Source organism: Thunnus thynnus, chromosome 14 (assembly GCF_963924715.1).
Source record: "Thunnus thynnus chromosome 14, fThuThy2.1, whole genome shotgun sequence".
NCBI lineage: Eukaryota > Metazoa > Chordata > Actinopteri > Scombriformes > Scombridae > Thunnus > Thunnus thynnus.
This window is the reverse complement of record NC_089530.1, coordinates 9,905,193-9,922,958: the sequence shown is the minus strand read 5'-3', so window position 1 is coordinate 9,922,958 and position 17,766 is coordinate 9,905,193. Positions and strand designations below refer to the sequence as shown.

The following is a 17,766-nucleotide window of genomic DNA, read 5'->3' as shown; positions in this document are numbered from 1 at the left end:
AGAGGAAGCAAGGCCACTCTCACTCCTACCAGTGACTCTGCAGGGCACAGAGAGGCCCTCGCATGTCTGCATTTCACAAGATAACCAGATTGAAAAGTCGTCCCCAGACAAGTGTGCTCTGTCAAGGGCTGAGGGCCGTTTTTATGTCTCCCTGTCGCTGTCTGACGGAAGACGCGGAAGGTCGGCTCTGAAGGAGCGCTTGTTCGCGGCTATTACAGTCGCTGGTACAGTGATGGGGCCCTTCAACTCGACAATACCCACATTATCCTTCTCTCCCTTTCTCTGCCTCTACTGATGTGCACCAGGCACTCTGTCTTGATATCCAACACACACTGTCAGCGTGTTATGGCCCCACTCAAGTGACTGTATAAATTCAGATTATGGAAGAATTATTCTGGTCTGTCTGGCAATTAAATACGCTCATGTGTGGCTTTCCAGGGCAGCCAGCCAAGCTCTCATCGGCACCAGTCCCAGTCCGATCTAATTCTACAAGCTCCTCCCTTTGTCTGTGGTAATAAAATTTTATCAGAAGGGAATGTGTCTCATAGGATTGAAACATCTCTTTCCATTCATGCTTCCTGCAACCTTCAGCACAACAGCAAAGGCAGCGAGGATCTCTTTTGGTCTGTGTGGCTGTGTTGGTAAATGCAAACAAGATGAGACCATCTCACAATCACACAAAAAATTATGTCCAATTCATATAATTGTTATTTAATACTCATAGTGGTTTATTCCCCTTAGAGATATAACATTAAATTCTCTGTCCTGACTCCTCTCTTAGAGAGAACTGTCTGGTGAGTGTAATGAGCGGCTGGCGGTGGATGAAACACAGTAAGAATCTATTAAAGGGCCAAGTGGATATTCTGAGACATGGTGCAGGTTACCCCTGGTCTCTGGGTGTGTAGAAGACACATGTTTATTTTGGAGTTGAGTGACAGTGAGCACAGCACAAGGCCGAGACTTCAGAGACGGGAGACATCACGTCAGAGCTCTCCTCACCACAGTGGGAGCCACTAACGAAGGCTTGCCCCCGCCGACACCAACTGCTCGCAACGCGCACACCCACACACACACTCTCACACCGTTGCCTTCAGAGGGGACCCACCACCCTACAGCGGAGCCTGGCACCTCGCCAGCGGAGAGGGAAAAGAGGGTTTTAAGTGCGGAGCCTGGCCCGGCCTCATCCAAAACGCAGAGACCACTTAAAACACATTCCTCCAGCTCTTTAACACAGCGGCTCAACAGCTGAGGTCCTCCAAACTCTGTTGAGCTGGTTGGGGTCGGTGTGCTGAAGGCTGATACAGCATGGGGGGCTGTGGGAATAAGCTATTACCTTAACCACAGGAAGTAGGTGAAATATGATACTCAGTCATTTCACTAAACCTCCTGATGTACGTGTTCATGCAGAAGATTTGTTTTTTTTCTTGCTAAAACCACATTTACACTTTTATTTATCACTGTCATCTCATTAACAAAGCTGGCAACGAATCATCAGAAGAGTAAAATTTGACAGATAATTAACAGTAGGACACAGAGAGTGACTTGTAATCAGAACAAAGTGATTACAAAGCAAGAAGCCGCCCCTCTGGCACACAGTGTCTTCATGCCTTTTATTTATGTACATGACAAGTAGAAGCTTGATCTATATGTACTTACCTTACAGCCATACACATTGATACACCGACAGAAAAACATCACGCAAGCATTTATACTGTAGGTGTCTCTCTGTTACACGTGATATTCAGTCTTGCGTTGTACAAATGAAATGTTTTGTACGTCATTCATTCCACAATGAAAATGTGGATGATGATTATTGTAGGCTATTTAGTTAGCAATAAAAAAGTAATACATGTCACTTGAAAGACTGAAAGTTGGATAATGTTTTAGTTCTTAGTTTCTGTGCTTCCGCTGTGATGATAATAAATGTCTAGAGAGGACATTTTTTTAGGTTCAACATCTAATGAGCTATTACTTTTGGCCAGATAGATTCCTTCAAGACTAAATCCTTCCTCTGAATGTTTTTTTTTCTTCAGTAAAGACACCAATGCTCCATTTGTAAAGTAAAGTACACAACGTACACATAGTTACAGCAAGTTTGGACTGTAAATGATTGTGATCATAAAAGAAAGCACCCTTTGAAAACTCACATGAAGGCTTCAAATAGAACATTCCAGTAAAACACCTCTATTGCCACTGTTATTTTACTTCCTTATAAAACATCTGGTCTCACTTTGCGGTTGATTATTACAGAGCCTTACTTGTAGTGTCATGTCAGACCATTTAGTCACATGAGGACAAACAGAGAGGACAGCAAATTTCCATCTTGTTAGGGAACCAATCTAATGATCTGAGGTGACCATGGGGTATAAATAGCCTCTTCCATCGCTCACATGAACTCATAGTACATTGGCTATATGAAGGAACTGTTTCAATGAGAGCACATTGATGTTTGGTGAAAAAAAGGAGTAACTGAGGTCGCTATCTAAAAGAAAAAAAAAAGAGAGAGAAAGTCCCTCTGGTTAATCTGACAGAGGTGGTGGTTATTATGAGGAGGACAGATAACACATGGGAGCATGTGGAAAGAATCACAATCACAGACTCATACACACGCAAGCACAGGCACACAAACTTCCTGTCACAAACACTTATTCCACACACTTAAACACATGCATTATGAAATTTAACTCATCCAAACACATCAGCACTTTTATATCCAGCTTTACCGCACGACTCGCCTCTTACACAAACAAACTCTGTTAACTCTTTCTCCAAGATACATACTGTATGGTCATTTGCGGGCACACACACTGACACACTGGCCAGTTTTTTTTTTTTTCCTCCTGCACTAGAGCATGGACAGGCCAAAGCTCACTTTTCAAGAGGGGATGCTTTGAGTTCCAGAGGGGTGCACATGAAAGAGCAGCAGAATATAAAGGAGTGCCCAAGGATACACTGCAGCGCTCAATGTGAGGACAATTTAGCCCTGATGGAAAACCTGGATCAAAGGCCTGGCCTCCATAATTGCACATTCCCCAACAAACACTGTGCCATTTGAAGAGTGGGCCAGACCTCCGGACTCCTGAGACCTGTTCCTGTGCACAGACACAGGCAGCCCCATTCCTTTCACCTTGCTATGTTCTCTATCTCAATGTCTCGCTAAAAGATTAGAGAAATGCTTTCATTCCAAAAGTGCTCACGATTTCTCTTTGAATGTCAAGATACTGACCGAGGCTGAGGCAAACAGCCCTCCACGTTTCTTCACTGTTTTGTTAAAGGTCACCAAGTCATGGTTACCATTGTGGTGAGTCATGGTGAAAAATGACAAGATTCATACTTATTTTTACTTGATGCTCTTTTACTTGGTGTACAACCTCTTTGCTCTTTTGTGGGGTGAACCTTAGGTTGTAATGTGCATCACCAAAAAGGACACCTAAGTGTTTTGGTTACATAAGAAGCTTAAATTAATGACTGCTCTCCTCTGCTGAGTCTCCGAAATAAGTTCCTGCTTTCCGGACTAATTCTAATGATATTAGGATGATCTGTTTAAAATCATGGGTTTATCTTTATGAAGGAATCCGTTGTGTGGAGGATATAGCTCTCCTAGCTCCCTGTCCTTACCTGTAGGAGACGGCGGGACAGGAAATTGTTTTAAAACCAAAAGTTTCTTCCTCCCTTGAGCCCTGTCCGCACGTTTATTTTCTTCCGCATGCAGGTTCAGCCACCAGAATGCAGTTTCAGAGCTTGTAAATCTAACTTGGATATCTTCACTCTGCTGCAGGTGGGAGACCTCTGGATATTGTGGAATGTCTTGGCCCTGCTGCGAAGGAAACCATCGGTAAAAAAAAGCTATCTCTTAGAGTTGTAAATATTACAAGTCAGCTTGGGTAATATTCAAGAAAAAAGTTTTCATGCTTAAGGACTAATAGATTTTGTATTGTTTCTTAAACCCTTTTGGTGTAGGACATTTTCAGTATGTTTATCACCACAAATGGTTGAGAAGTCATTGACCTGGGTTTTTGTTTGGTCTATTGTTGTCCCACTGTGATGCATTCAGCAAGGAACTTCCTTTTGCGCTGTCACCATCCATTAGGATGGATGCGCTGATGTATGCACCAAATCTCTCCTAACACTGCACAGACAGCGGCAGAAAACCAGCGTGGTTGAGCAGACACTGACAGTTCTGTACAAGAGAGCCTGTGAGTGCTTACTCCAGGACTTCTGATGGTTTTATGTTGCGTCTAGACTTTAATAAGTGGTTGTGTTTTCCTGAAAGCACACCCCAAATCTCCCCTGAAAGTCCTATGGCGATGCTTTAGTAATAAAATACTATATGCATGTGTTGTTGAGCTGGACTCAAATAAACATGCTCCTAATAGACCCAACTGTGGTCAACCTACAGAAAGAGCCTTGTCATCACAAATATCACTCTGTTCGTGTGCTTTTTTTCTGTGTTTTTCTGTCTGTCACTACATTCTTGTGCATACTTTGAAGAGGTTTCTATTAAGTGGGTGTCACATTTGGAAATACTAAATGTAGAAAACATATAGAACATAACTGCTTTCATCCAAACCTATGTTTTTGACTTTTCAAGCCTGATTTGGACCACATGACTGTATACAAACCTGCAATTAATATTGGGCAACTGAAATCTGACCATAGTAGCTCTGGTCTGTTGTTTTTTAGCTTTAAAGGGAGTCAGTGTAATTTTTGAAAGAAGAAACAACACTTTCTTCTTCTTATAGATGAAAAGTTGAACTTATAAACAATAAAACTCACCCTTTGCTCAGTTGAATTCACTCAGGTGTTGGTTTTGTTGGCACAGCCTTCTTTGGTTTGGTGTGACCAGTAGCTTATGGTGGCTAATGTTAACAAACTTTTGATAGATGTTACTGTTACTGTTTGCCACTCTTATGCACTTGTGCTATTGTTACATCAGGTTTAGCATTTATTATCATCCCAAAATTGTCACTTGTATCCATCATGGCCACTGTTCAGCTGGCTTTAATGATCATTTCAATTGTGTTCAGCTTTGGAAGAAGAATTATACAGATTTTTGATGAGTAGGATAAAGGTCAGAATACAGCTTTTTCTGTCAAAGTTCTTGTAAAACACAAATGTGATTATGTGTTTTCATCACCCCTATTGTACAAGGACGACAAATGCTGTTTTTATTTAAAATTGTGTGTGTAAAAAAAGCTAGTAAAATACTGCCTGCCTGTTCCATTGAATTATAACCCTCCAACAGTAGTTTATGAATCACTTGGGCCATTAAGATCTAGACACACTGATACACATACATTTACCATCTGTGACTCACCTGTGATCCGGTCCGATTATACCTGCTAACCAGATGGACCATCAGATAGCTCCTCTCCCGGGACTCTGTAAGCATATAGGCCTAAGTCCCCTATTCAGTATTGACCTATCGTTAACCCGAGAGGATTTTCTCCAGTTGTCAGTGAAAAGCATTCGAGTGGGTCAGATTGAATTTCTCCTTTGCTGACATTCAAGTTCAAAGCAATCATGTCAAGTATGAAGAAAGGTCCAAGAAAATAACCAAATTTAAGAGCTGGTTTGAGCATTTTTCAAAAGAACCATGATGGGGATATGATGAAGCATAATGATCATTTCCTTGCCGCTCTCTGCTTTGAGGAGAAAAGGAAAAAAAACACAGACGACTAAGCATGTCCAAGTTTTATTCCTTCTTGGCTCTGGTAAAACCTGTTGAGGTGCTAATAATAAGACACAGACTGTCCACAGACTCGGTTTTGACAAGTTCACAGTCTCCATTTCACTCAGAGGGTAGATCACTGTGGAGATGAAAGCAGGGAGGGGAAAGGGGAGGCCTTTGGTGTTAATCAGGTGCTGATTGGCAGCATGGGAGCCTTTAAGAGGTTGGAAAACCAGTGGAAAGGATTATTATCCCTGAACACCACTGCATTTCCTCCTGATTGTTCAGTGATGGCACTAAGATCAGGTCAAAGATCTGGTTTCACCTTTATTCTCGTTTGTTCAGGGGTGTACTGGGAAGGAAATTCAGCCCTGGTCTTATCCGTTGGGACTGGATTGGCTCGGATTGGTTGTGATTGGCTGGTATGCAGCACACTCTCTGCACACCCTGAATGACAGGCACACAGAGAGGGCTGGTCAAGAGACAGACAGTCGTGGTAAAAATTGATTTTTTGACAGTCCACTGGCCCAAATACGGATTTTTTGATGGCCCACCGGAATTTGTCCTGGTATGCCCAATGGCCAGTGCACCACTGCCTTCATTGAGAGATTAAAGGTGCATCACTCTTTCTACATTTCTTTACAGTCAGACTGAAGTTAAAATTAATTTTTGCTAAGAAATCAATGAATATAGATTAATTGTTTGTTTTGACTTGCAACTTATTTAGTCGAATTTTTAACTCACAAAAAGAGGAAATTTTAATTTTATTTATTTTTCAGCAGTGATAGCCCTCCTATTTTAGCATTCTCCATGGGACAGGAACTTTTGGCTTCAACTGACAGTGATGCTACTGGTAATTTGGGTGGTGCGTATCTGTGTGGGTAGGCTCTAATACTTTCTTATCTCTTCAGTTAATGACCACATAAGCAACCTTTGGGGCCAACGTTGCCATCCGTTGCTTAGCCCCAGCTGTGATTTTAGTTTTACTACCTATGTTACTCCATGACTCTATATGTTACTCAGTGTCCTTATATGAATCACGGGCTACACCCATCACACCTGAACCCATGAAAGAGAGACAGCTAACACTAGCTAAATCCCCGCCATTGTATGATTTGGAAATAACAACACTGAGTGTGCAGAAACTGTCAATGACAGGTGTTGAAAAAACATGAACGAAGAGTAACGTCTGGCAATCAGTCAATACAGGCTTAACAATACAATGGGTCCTCTCAAATGTTGAATGTTATAAAAGAACAGATGGTTAAGTCCAACTGAAATCAAGTGTAGTCATTCCTTTTTGCAGTCAAAAATAAAGTCAATGTATTTTTTAAATTTATTGTAATTTTTTTTTTTTTAATCATGAATAGGAAGTAAAAAGGACTCAGAGGAAAAGTCACAAATGTTCTTTTTTGACTGCTGTGTGTTGATAGCAGGCTGAGTCGTGATGAAGGAGACAAAAAGTAAACAAACTAGCACTGTAGCTTACAAGCAATGGGCAGACAGTGTGTTGTTAGCAATGGCACAGTGTAAGGACCACATCAGCATCTAAACAGACGAAAGTGACATTTGCAGGTTTCTTTACATACTGTTTAATGTACTGATGCTAACAGCTAATTAGCTATCTAGCCTGAAAACTGACATCAATAGTGCACCTTTCTTCAGTGAATTTTTGTTTGGTGGCATGTGTCTGGTGAGACATTATGAAAGCTAATGTGTTTTTTTGTTCAAAGTCTGTGGCCCATGCGTTGTGTGCTCTGCCTACGATAGAACGGTGATGTTACTGCTAGTACGATTTGATTTGCTACCTGGTTCAATTCTGATGAATTAATGCAAAGAAAGGAATCATGAAACCGAAAAATGTTAAATATAAATTCTCCCTTTTGGGTTCTGATTTTTTTTCTTAAAGGAGAAATCCAGACATGATTTACAGAGCATACATGAATGCTGTAGCTTAAAAAACATGCAATTTAATTTCAGATGGACTTTAACAGTTAATAGCCACTGCTATGTGGGCTTGTTGAAAAGGGGGGGAAATGTCTTGTATCAGCGTTTGTAGGATACACAGTTTAACAGGCCACAAAACAGTGCATCTCCTTGCAACGCTGGCTCTCAGTTGTCACTTAACTGCTGCCATGGGAAACACTGACCCAGAGGCTTGAAGCTTAGACACTGTTTCCACAAATATGTTTTATCCTCTTTTGGAAAATCATGTACAACAGCTCATTATTTCCAGCACAAAAAGTAAGGAGAATTCTTCAGTGTGACTTTAAAATCCCGTCTTCAATACCTGCTGGTAAACAAATTTTAATCTTTACTAACGTAAACCTACTGTAAAGACTTAAAAATATATCTTCCTCTGCTAAATCTCAGTGAGGAGGACAGGAGGATCTCACTCTTTCATACTCAGTCAAAGCCCCTCTCCAATAAATGTGTTCTCAAGATCTTTTAGGAAATGGGACACAAGTTGGCTAATTGGAGGGGCTGTAGGGGTTAAACACTTCCCTCAACGTTACAATCTGTCAGTCCACACCACTGCATGCTGGGACTAAAGCCTGGGCGTGAATGTGGGAGTCCAGCTGAGCCTTCCCAAGGACACTAAACTGTAGACACCCCAGAGAGGCTGCCCCTGCCGCCTCAGAAACTCACAAACCAGCTGTGTGCTGTTAGCCACACACACACACAGACATCCATCTTCACACTCCTGTGGCTCTCACTGATGCCTTTTGAATTCATCGTGACATTACTACACTAAAATCTTATATAAAAACATGATTTCTCAATCACAACACCTCTCAAATGTAAAATTCCACAAATTGTAGTAAACACATTTCCTCAATAATCGCTGCTCCATTTCTATCTAAACTAATGTCATTCAAGATAGACTGCCAGCAGTGAATTTTCCTCTTCCTCCTGTTGGGGCCTCACAGTGATTGAACTCTCATTCGTGTAGCTTAAGTCTGCCTGTTTAACCCCAGGCCCTTACAGGATATGGCATGAATTACATGCACACACCACACTGCTTAGATAGTAATCTTCTGATAATATACAGCCAATTTCCACCCTGTTACATACAGCTGATTGGTGCAGAGTTAGTGGAGTAGTCCACGCCTCTCTCAGTCCCAATGGTACAATATATACAACTATACCCTTTCATCAAGACACTCTGCATAGTTCTCTCCTCCCCGCTAATCTATTTCCCAGCCTAATCATTGTTTCTTTTTTAATTAGGCAAACACAGTCCTTTGTATACACAACTGGTTCATTTGTAAATTACACTTTGATTAGTTTACCATTTAGATGTTGCAAGATAGCAATGAAGATGGCTAAGCAGGGAGGGGGCTGTTACATATTTGCTGCTGTCTTTCAACACAAAATGAGGGGTGTTTTCTGCTTTTGGCAGTTTGTGTAACCACTTATATGATTGGATTGCTCATTAATTCAAATTCTGTCACATCCCAACATTAATCTTGTTTTAACTGGGCTTTTAAACTGCCACCCTCAACATCTGTCTAATGATTTAATGTTGACATATTACACAGTGAGTTGTTTTTCTACCACTGATATATTCTGATACTTTGATGCAATGAATCGTTGTTATTCATTTAAACCAAATTAGTGCTACATGTCATATTAAATTTGATATGGGAAGGCTTGGGCACATTCAGTGAGGAGCATGTCTGGGAAGTCAGTCCATAAAAATATGCATATACTATTTTTTGTGTCTTTTTGAGACCTCAAATTATGGGAGTAAAATACTTTTTATGTGTAGGAAACCCCGATGATAAGCCAGACTGTTGAGTAAGCCCAACTTTTCACTGTCAGTCAGCAAGATCCTTATCGTTATTATCATTAGTTCCCCCCTGCCCTCTTCCCACCCTAACACACCACTCATCTTGATAAGCTGTCAACTTTGAATCAGCATCCAGCATCAGGCTGATGTAAAGAAACGTCAATCTTTGCTGCTTTTTTGCTTCACACTGCTTTCTGTGTATGTTATCGTGCTATGATTTTGCAACGCTGCGACCACTAGCCTCAATAGCCACAACCCAGCTGACTGCCGGTCACCACACCTATAGGACACACACCCACAGGACATGGTTTATGCCACAAAATATTGCAAACATTATCCACATCCGTGTGTTGGGCAAACAAATATTTCAGTGGCCAAAAAAAATCCATCAACTATACAGTTAAATATTCAGAGGTTGCAACAAAATTGCAAAAGAGCGCCACTAGTTTTTCTGAAACTCTGGTTCCTCATGATATACTGTTGCTTTTCTCCATTTGTCTATATGTTACCCTCATGAAATCATTTCTAATTTTAGTACTTTCTGGTAATACACCAAGACAAAACAAGACAGAGAATGTCTTGCCAATCTGCAAATCTTAGAGAAAGTAAAAAAAAAAAAAATGCACATAGAAACAGGTGGAAACTCCCTCATTCAAAAGAGATTTTATGGCCGACAGGGGAGTTAGAAATATACACACAGAGTCACAGAGGCACAGATCGTTAATGTCAACTTAAAATTATGTTCATAATCAACTAACTTGCATTGACGTTTTGTGGGAAGCTTAACGCTATGATTACATGTTTTATTGTCATGCTGAATTCTCAGTTGTTTAAGAATGTAACTTTTCCTGCATCGGAACAAAACATAGCCAATAAATATAAATCAGATAGCAAATACATGTCATCTCATACATATTTGGCAATGGAAACAAGGGAATTAAAAATAATTCTTCCTTGAGAGTTGATGTAATATAATGTGTAGTAGTCCTGTTTATTTCTTTTACTTTTTCATTCTTTTATGGTCGTCTTTCTTTGAGTATATGAATAGTTTGACACAGTGGAAGGATGTAGGCCAGCTGTGGTTCTGATCCAGTCGTTCACTTGTGTGGGTCCAGACAGATCAGTGTGAGGGAGGCTTTGCTGCTGAAAGGCTACTCCACCTAATCCCAGGCTGCATTACTCAACCGGTCCAGTCAAACAGCACACAGACGTGGGGACTTCCCCTTTCCTCTAAAGACGTAGAGGAATACTGTATTGCCTCATACACCACTGAGGTAATATCATTACTTCAACCAAATGCTGCAAAATCTAACCTGAATATTGTCTTAAGAGTCCAAACCACATGGTGTGAGAGTATATGTAAAGTCAAATTTCTCCTAAGAAATTTTAAAGCATTACCATAATACTTGGACTATTGTAGCATCTGAATTAATCTCACGGTGCAATGTAACAATGTTTTCCCTGATTGTAACATTAGTCACCAACAGAGCATACTATCTTGATTCTTGCAAAGAGTATTGAACAATGCTTTAAGTCATCTTCATGTTTTTCACCCTGATAGATACCAATCAAACTTTCTTGAGGGGAATGCATCCATCCATCCATCCATCCATCCATCACATGGGTGTGCAGCAGCTCCATGAGGTATTGTCTCTTGCACGCAACTCTAAAATTACTGCTATCCACAGTTATTGGCACTCTTTCAACAGCTTCAGGGTGTTGAGGGGTGTCATTTCTAAAAGGCTCAGAACATTGTGGGTAGCAATCTCCATATCTGTTGAAACATGGCTCAGAAAATGCAACACCTGTCATCGTATGCAATTCACAGACGGTTAATTGAATGTAAGTGCGGTTCATTTACTCTATTTTTAGGTTAGTAACTTGAGAAAAGAGGTGAGAAGTCACAGTTCGAACACTAATCTTGATGATTTGGACATATCCTTTTCTTTAAGAAGTGTGATTGGATGAGGCTGTATGTACAAAAATAAGGACACATGCAGGTTAATTGTACTTCAGTAGCTCTATGAGGAGAAGTGAGTGTGTAAAAGTACAAACTGGATCTGCGTTGACATATTTCCCTCGATAGATAAATATGAACTTGAAGCAAAGCGTTGGGTCTATCTCTGAAAACAAACAGGGCCATATATTTCACTTGGAATAACAGAGATCAGCTGTATCAACACTGGTCCTCCTACTGCAGCCAGCCACCTCAAGTGAGAAACCATCGAGTCTGAGAACCGTCCTCTGACCGCCTTTGAACAGACATGAGGCAAAGCCATTGTCATTCAGCTGAGTGGAATATTGAACTAATCAGGTTTTGATACCAAGTACTGCAATCTAATCTAATCACCATGATCTCAACAAAATACTGTTTACTGGAGGAAAATGTTCTGACAAAATAAAAAAAAAACAAATCTACAAACAGACACAGCTGAAAAACACTTTATGGCTGCTGTGATTTGATGGCAGTATTATGTTAGCAAGGCCTGCCTAACTTTGCACTCACAAATAATCTAACTGCCTGTTTGCACTGGCACAGCTGTTTGTATTGCCTTTGTTCAGCTGTCTGTGCACTCCCTCCCTTTCCCCAGTCTGATAACATAATACTCTGGGTATGTTTCTAAAGGGTCATAAAATGAGAAGGAGCCGCTATCTACTCTTTGATTGAGCAACACCAGATTTAAACACATCCCATGAACCTGGAACATTTTACTATCCAGTGTTTTCTCTCTCTCATACATCCTGAAGACGTGGAGCGTGCAGCAGAGTTGAAAGGCTCAGAGAATTATTTTCTTTTTAAGGCAAAACTCACCCATAAAGACATTCAGATTTGTTGAGCCTTTGATGTTTAACATTTGTCACTGAATAACAGTGAGTAGAGACAGCAGGCATGTCAGAGAGCTATAATCTAAAAAAGCTACAGCTCACACCTGAAGAATGTTGTCCATAAAATTAATTTACATTATCAAACACACTTTGGAGGAAACATAAGGATGCCCAGATTATGTTTTTTGTAACCTTATCTCTAGACAAGAACACTGATGTTGAACAATTTGCTTTTTTTCCCCTTTAAATCCATTGCAGTGTTTTAAAAGTTCTTGCTTTATCCAAAATCTACGCATGGGAACGATAGTCTTAGGAAAGATCCAAAATATAGAGATAAGGTTGAGGTATGGTTAACGTTAGGCAACTAAAACACTTTTAAAGATTAAGCAAAGGAAAAGACCAACCCAACTGCACGTACTATCCACCTCTCTATGCTTCTTCCACTGTTGCCACTGGATGTTTGCAATTGATGTAAAGCATGAGGTGTGGTATCGTCCAATATGGATGTATTTTTTAGGGATACTGGGCTGTTTTTTTTAATCCTTTAAACATGTTGAGTAGATGTTTATATTGGGCGTATTGTTCAAGTGTTCACTGCCAATGCAAAAATAGTTCATGCTGAACATGTCTGCAAAACATTAATTGTCAAAGTGTTTTGTTTTCCTTACAATATCCAATAAAATTATGTCAACTAGGGTATGATTAACCTTTTTATGGTAACGTTTAGGCAACTCAAAGCACTTGGATGTGAGCACAGGTGGGTCCATCTGCTGGGCATTTCCACCTGATGCACCTCCGACGGTGCCATTGTGCCAGCTGCAGGGTCGTCAGCCGAGAGCCACCCTTCACTGATGTTTCGCTCCTTAATCCCCAAACATCTCAAGGTGGTAGAGCAGCGTCAAGGATGTCTCCCTACCACCCCCTGCACCCAGTCCTAGGATCCTTGCTTTCCCCACACCTTGTCCTTTCTACAGAGCCAAAGCCAGAAGCTCCCTTGTTCTGCCTCCTCTTTGAGAGCCTTCCTCAGCTTGGAGCCAGTAATCTCAAGAGACTTCAGGAACCACTGGCTGGATGTTCCAGTGTAGCCTCTGCAACCAACTTCCACTGGATTGGTGAACACCCTCCACCCTGCTTGTGAGCACACAGCTTCCAGCTCTGTGTACTTTTCCTTCTTTCTCTTGAAGGCAGCCTCCCTTCCTTCTTCCCTTTGAACAGTCAATTCAGCCATAATGACTGTCCTAGTAGAGGTGGACCAGAGCATGATCTCTGGCCATAGAGAGGTTGTGGTGATCTCTTGTGGGAACTTCAACTGGTGGTCAAGGTCTCCTCTCATGTTCCCCTCGCCTCTGGGTGATAGGAGAGACCACTCCCTCATGCTGCTGCTCTTAGCCTCACCCCCTTGCCTGACAAACTGGATCAGCCACTGCGATGTTACTGGGTTGGCCCTGTTTGTCTCCAGCCTGCGTGCATCCTGGATTTCAGCAAGCTTACACAGGACCTGGTCATGGCGCCATCCATACCAGCCCTGCGTCAACGCTTCCTTGCAGCCAGAAAGAATGTGCTGCAAGCTCAGGTTCTGGGAGTTTCAGAGTTGGCAGGTCTTCTCTGAGCCATACCAGAGGTGCAGGTTCCAGGACTGAGAAAGGTATTGTATGTGACCCTGATAAGGAAGCTCAGCCTCGCTTGTAGCATCCTCCACATATCCGCCCACGTAATGGCCTTGTTGATCACAGCCTCCCAGGTTGTCCAGCTCCCTTGTTGCTGTTGGCTCACAGTTCTGATTTTATAGCTCTCCCCTTCCATCTTCACAACTTCAGAGATTACAAGGTCTTTCCTTTCCTTCTTTGTGGCTTTGGACTACATCTTGGGTACTGTTCCCCATCCAAAACCAGCCCTGCCTGGCTACAGCAATCCAACAATCTCCTGGTGTTTCAGTCGGATAAGGTTAAGGTTAGGGAGAGATCATGGTCTTGGTTAAAAATTTAATAAGTCAAAGCTGACTTGAAGCACAAGAGAAGCAGTGACTTTTTCTATTTTTAACCAAACCTAACAACATGTGCAAAACAGAGAGCAAACTCCAGTCTCTGTTGTCTGTGTTTTGTACCAGCCCCTATGATTTCTGCTCAGTACCTGGATTGGAAAAAACATTGCCAGAGAATGGAATCTTGGCAACAATTACTTTTCCTACAAAACATGTTTGGAAAAGTAAATTAGCAGTATGCATTAGAGTTTTTAGATTCACAAAAATGTCTTTTTATTTCATGAAGGGTCAAAGAATTGTGACCCAGCAGATGCACCTTTGACTTCACAAAATCATTGTCATTGTCAAGACTGTCTGGTCATCTGTGTGCCATCAGTGAAGCAACTGCATCAAGTGTTGATTGATGACAGTAAACTCTATATTAGAGCCTGTCTTGTTTCAAGCTTTGGGAGCGAGTTGATAATGTACACAAATCTAGACTAAACACATACAGTAAGGGTACAGATACTCAAACTTAAGGAGCTGTAACCCTCATGCAAGCATTACAGCGTGCTTAGTCACAGACCTGCAGGCTGTCGTCTGGGGGGGCTCTGTGTTTTGTTTCCATCATCAAAGCTATTGGGTTTGGGGTCTCCTCTCTCCGCCTATCACTCAGCAACACTCATGGCCACTCGGACCCTGAAATTTTACCCCGGGGTGCTGAGAGGAGCGGGCGGAGGGGCTAAAGAAACGCACGTCTCCCTGGCCTTGCTCTGCACTGCCGGGGGTCACTTCGCCATTCTTCTGTTACACAAAAGACTTCTTCAAGTGCCTGTGTGACAATGGCCTTTAGATCACTGGAGCGTAATGATTACTGGTTAACGTGAATGCACTCTGTATTAATTGAGCCAGAATTAATATGAAGTTTTTAGTATTTTTTATAAGTTGGCAAGGAAACTTGTTAGTAATGGCCAGTAACCATGACTTAACGTTCATGTTGTCCTTTATTAATTCATTTTTTACAGAGCAGATATTATTGCAGAGAAGTATAGCTAAGACTGAAAAGACTAGGACTCATTCTGAGCCCGTTAATGAGCACAACCTCTCACTTTCAACCCTAAGAGCTAACATAATGTCATTTGCAAGCTCCTCATAATGAACGTGCACAAACCACATGTCCACAATAGCACTGAAGCCTGATTTCACAAGACAAGCCTTTAACTTAGCACAAAGGAATGTCAGATGTGCTGACACAAAAGATCTCCCTTTTTTCTCCTTGATTTACATAAAGCATAATGCACTGAGGGAGATGGGACATTCAAGTATTTGCACACCACATTAAAATGCATTCAGGAATTCTGATTAGGCCAGAATGAAAAACGTTATTTATCAAATAAAAAGAATTAAAACAAGGTTTGGATTCTATGGTTTCCAGACTGTTTTTGTTTAGCCTTCATCATAAACAGAGTTAGCTGTGTCTGTCAGTGAATTAAGAAAACACTGGGCCCCTTCTGCTGTGCCGACCCCGTTTCACAGATCCTGTGAGACTTGCCAGCGGTTCGCTCTCTTTCAGCACAAGTCGACTCGGCCAGTGACAGACAGGCACCCTCATGTCAAAACACTGTCTGCTGCTGCCAGCCTATAGCCAGCCCCAAGACAGCATGCAGCAAGGCGCAGTTACACCGTCACCCTCAACATCAGCAACGTATTTAAGCGCACTTCTCATGTATCACAACACATGCAATTTATTAAAAGAACATGATGTCTCATAAATGTTAGCAACAGTCCAGTTAATGGTTTCACATTTATACTGTTAAATGCTTCGTGAAGATCCTCCTTGCACTTTCATACAATACCTTCTACTACCCTTTCCAAAAAATACTTTCACTTTGTGCATTTTAAAACATTAAGTCATTTTATCAACAGGTCTGACCATGTTTTTCTTTTGCTGACTATTAACTTTGCTAATCAATATTTTAATCTGATCCCCCCCCCCCCCCCCCCTCCCCATTTTCTGCTAGACTTTGCATTGGTGTTTTGGACCATTTAGTATGGTGTAACCACAAAAGGACAGGACCAGGCAGAGATGCCAGTTTGTCGCAAACGGACACCTCTTCAAAGGGCCGCGAGTCTGCCAACCATGCAGAGGTATCTTCTTTCTGAGCTGAGTTCAAAAAGCAAGACTCCCTCTCACACTTAAAGCTGATCAGACATTTTGCCTGACAGTGCTATATATAATGAAATAGCAAGATGTTTTAGGCCTGTAGACACTTTCAAGAGTTGATGCTTTGCATAATTTAAGATAAATTAATAAAGCAGGATACTGCTGACCATTTGCAGCTCTTCTCCTGGCATTTTCTTTGTACCTGTGTACTTTGAAAGCAACAAAATAGATGCAACTTTTTTCCCTGAGTGTCTGTTTTATTCCCACTTAAACCACTGGAATGCTCTGAGGTAGAAAGAAGGAAATTATGTGCCTGAACGTTCCCATTTCTCACTTTTCATGATGTCTTGGATGCAGCGTGGTGGTGCACAGAATTTTCCTGCCTTCACAGGATGTAGGAAACAAAATTTAAGAAGCCAACATGTACAACTGCAGAAACATGAAAGATTTCGAGAATATAAAGAAGTTCGCCATTTTTTATCTTGAAAAAAACTTCAACAGTGAGAATAAAAAGCAGCTATAAAAAAGTCAAAAACTATGTCAACCAAGTTATGTTAAGGTATTATTTGTTCTTTGAATGAGGGCCTCTTTCAGCGAATGTCTATGATTAAATGACATTTAAATGCATTTAGGTTTAGCTCAGCCAATAAGATTAACAAGAACAAGAACAAGAAAGCAACACCAAAAAAACTCAAGTAATCTAATATTCCAGATAGTCTAACCAGTTAATTGTTTGTTATTTTCTGCCACAAAAACAAAACAAGCAGCATTCAGACTACAACCCAATGAACAAAATTGATAATTTGAAAAAAAAAAATTAAATTACATATTAAAGTATGTTGTCTGTATGACACCGACGCATGCATTGCCTACATGCTATTTGTCATCATGCTGTGTGGAAAATATTGCTCTACTGACAGCTTTATGACTACTTCACACAGCATATTGAGAGTCATGGCCAAGAAAAAAAGAGAGAGAAAGATGGCAATAAAACCCTCCTGTTGCATATTAAGCCATAGTGAAACTTAACCATACTGAGGTTTACCATTGATCGTGTGTCACTGCTCTTATTGTACAGACTGAAGAAGCATGACTATTTTTTTTTTTGTCTTCACAAACTGTCTGAAAAATATCTAATTTGTCTACAGATCAGATGGTAATAACATATAAAGTTTAGGTCTGTCAGCTCAAGTCAAAAAAAATTAACAGTCAGATGTTGGTATTGCAGCTTCCAAACTTGGCTGGGGAAGCACATTATTCAGTTGCAAGTTTGTTTAATAGCCTTCTTCAGTCTGCAAACAGTTTAAAATAAATTTCCTTACTGGCCTGTTTATCGTGTCTAGCTGTCAGAA

The 17,766-nt window shown here is 41.0% G+C and overlaps 1 long non-coding RNA gene across 2 annotated transcripts in view; it reads left to right on the top strand.

Moving 5' to 3' along the window:
- Positions 1-16,753, top strand: part of LOC137196827 (uncharacterized) — a 170,027-nt gene extending 153,274 nt beyond the window's left edge. Inside the window, exons 9-12 of one of the 2 annotated variants that reach the window (XR_010931325.1) lie at positions 3,779-3,835; positions 10,580-10,738; positions 11,026-11,108; positions 16,272-16,753. This is a non-coding gene — a long non-coding RNA (uncharacterized lncRNA). The remainder of the gene's footprint in view (positions 1-3,778; positions 3,836-10,579; positions 10,739-11,025; positions 11,109-16,271) is intronic. The other variant, XR_010931326.1, reaches the window with a different exon arrangement.
- Positions 16,754-17,766: the final 1,013 nt, after the last annotated feature.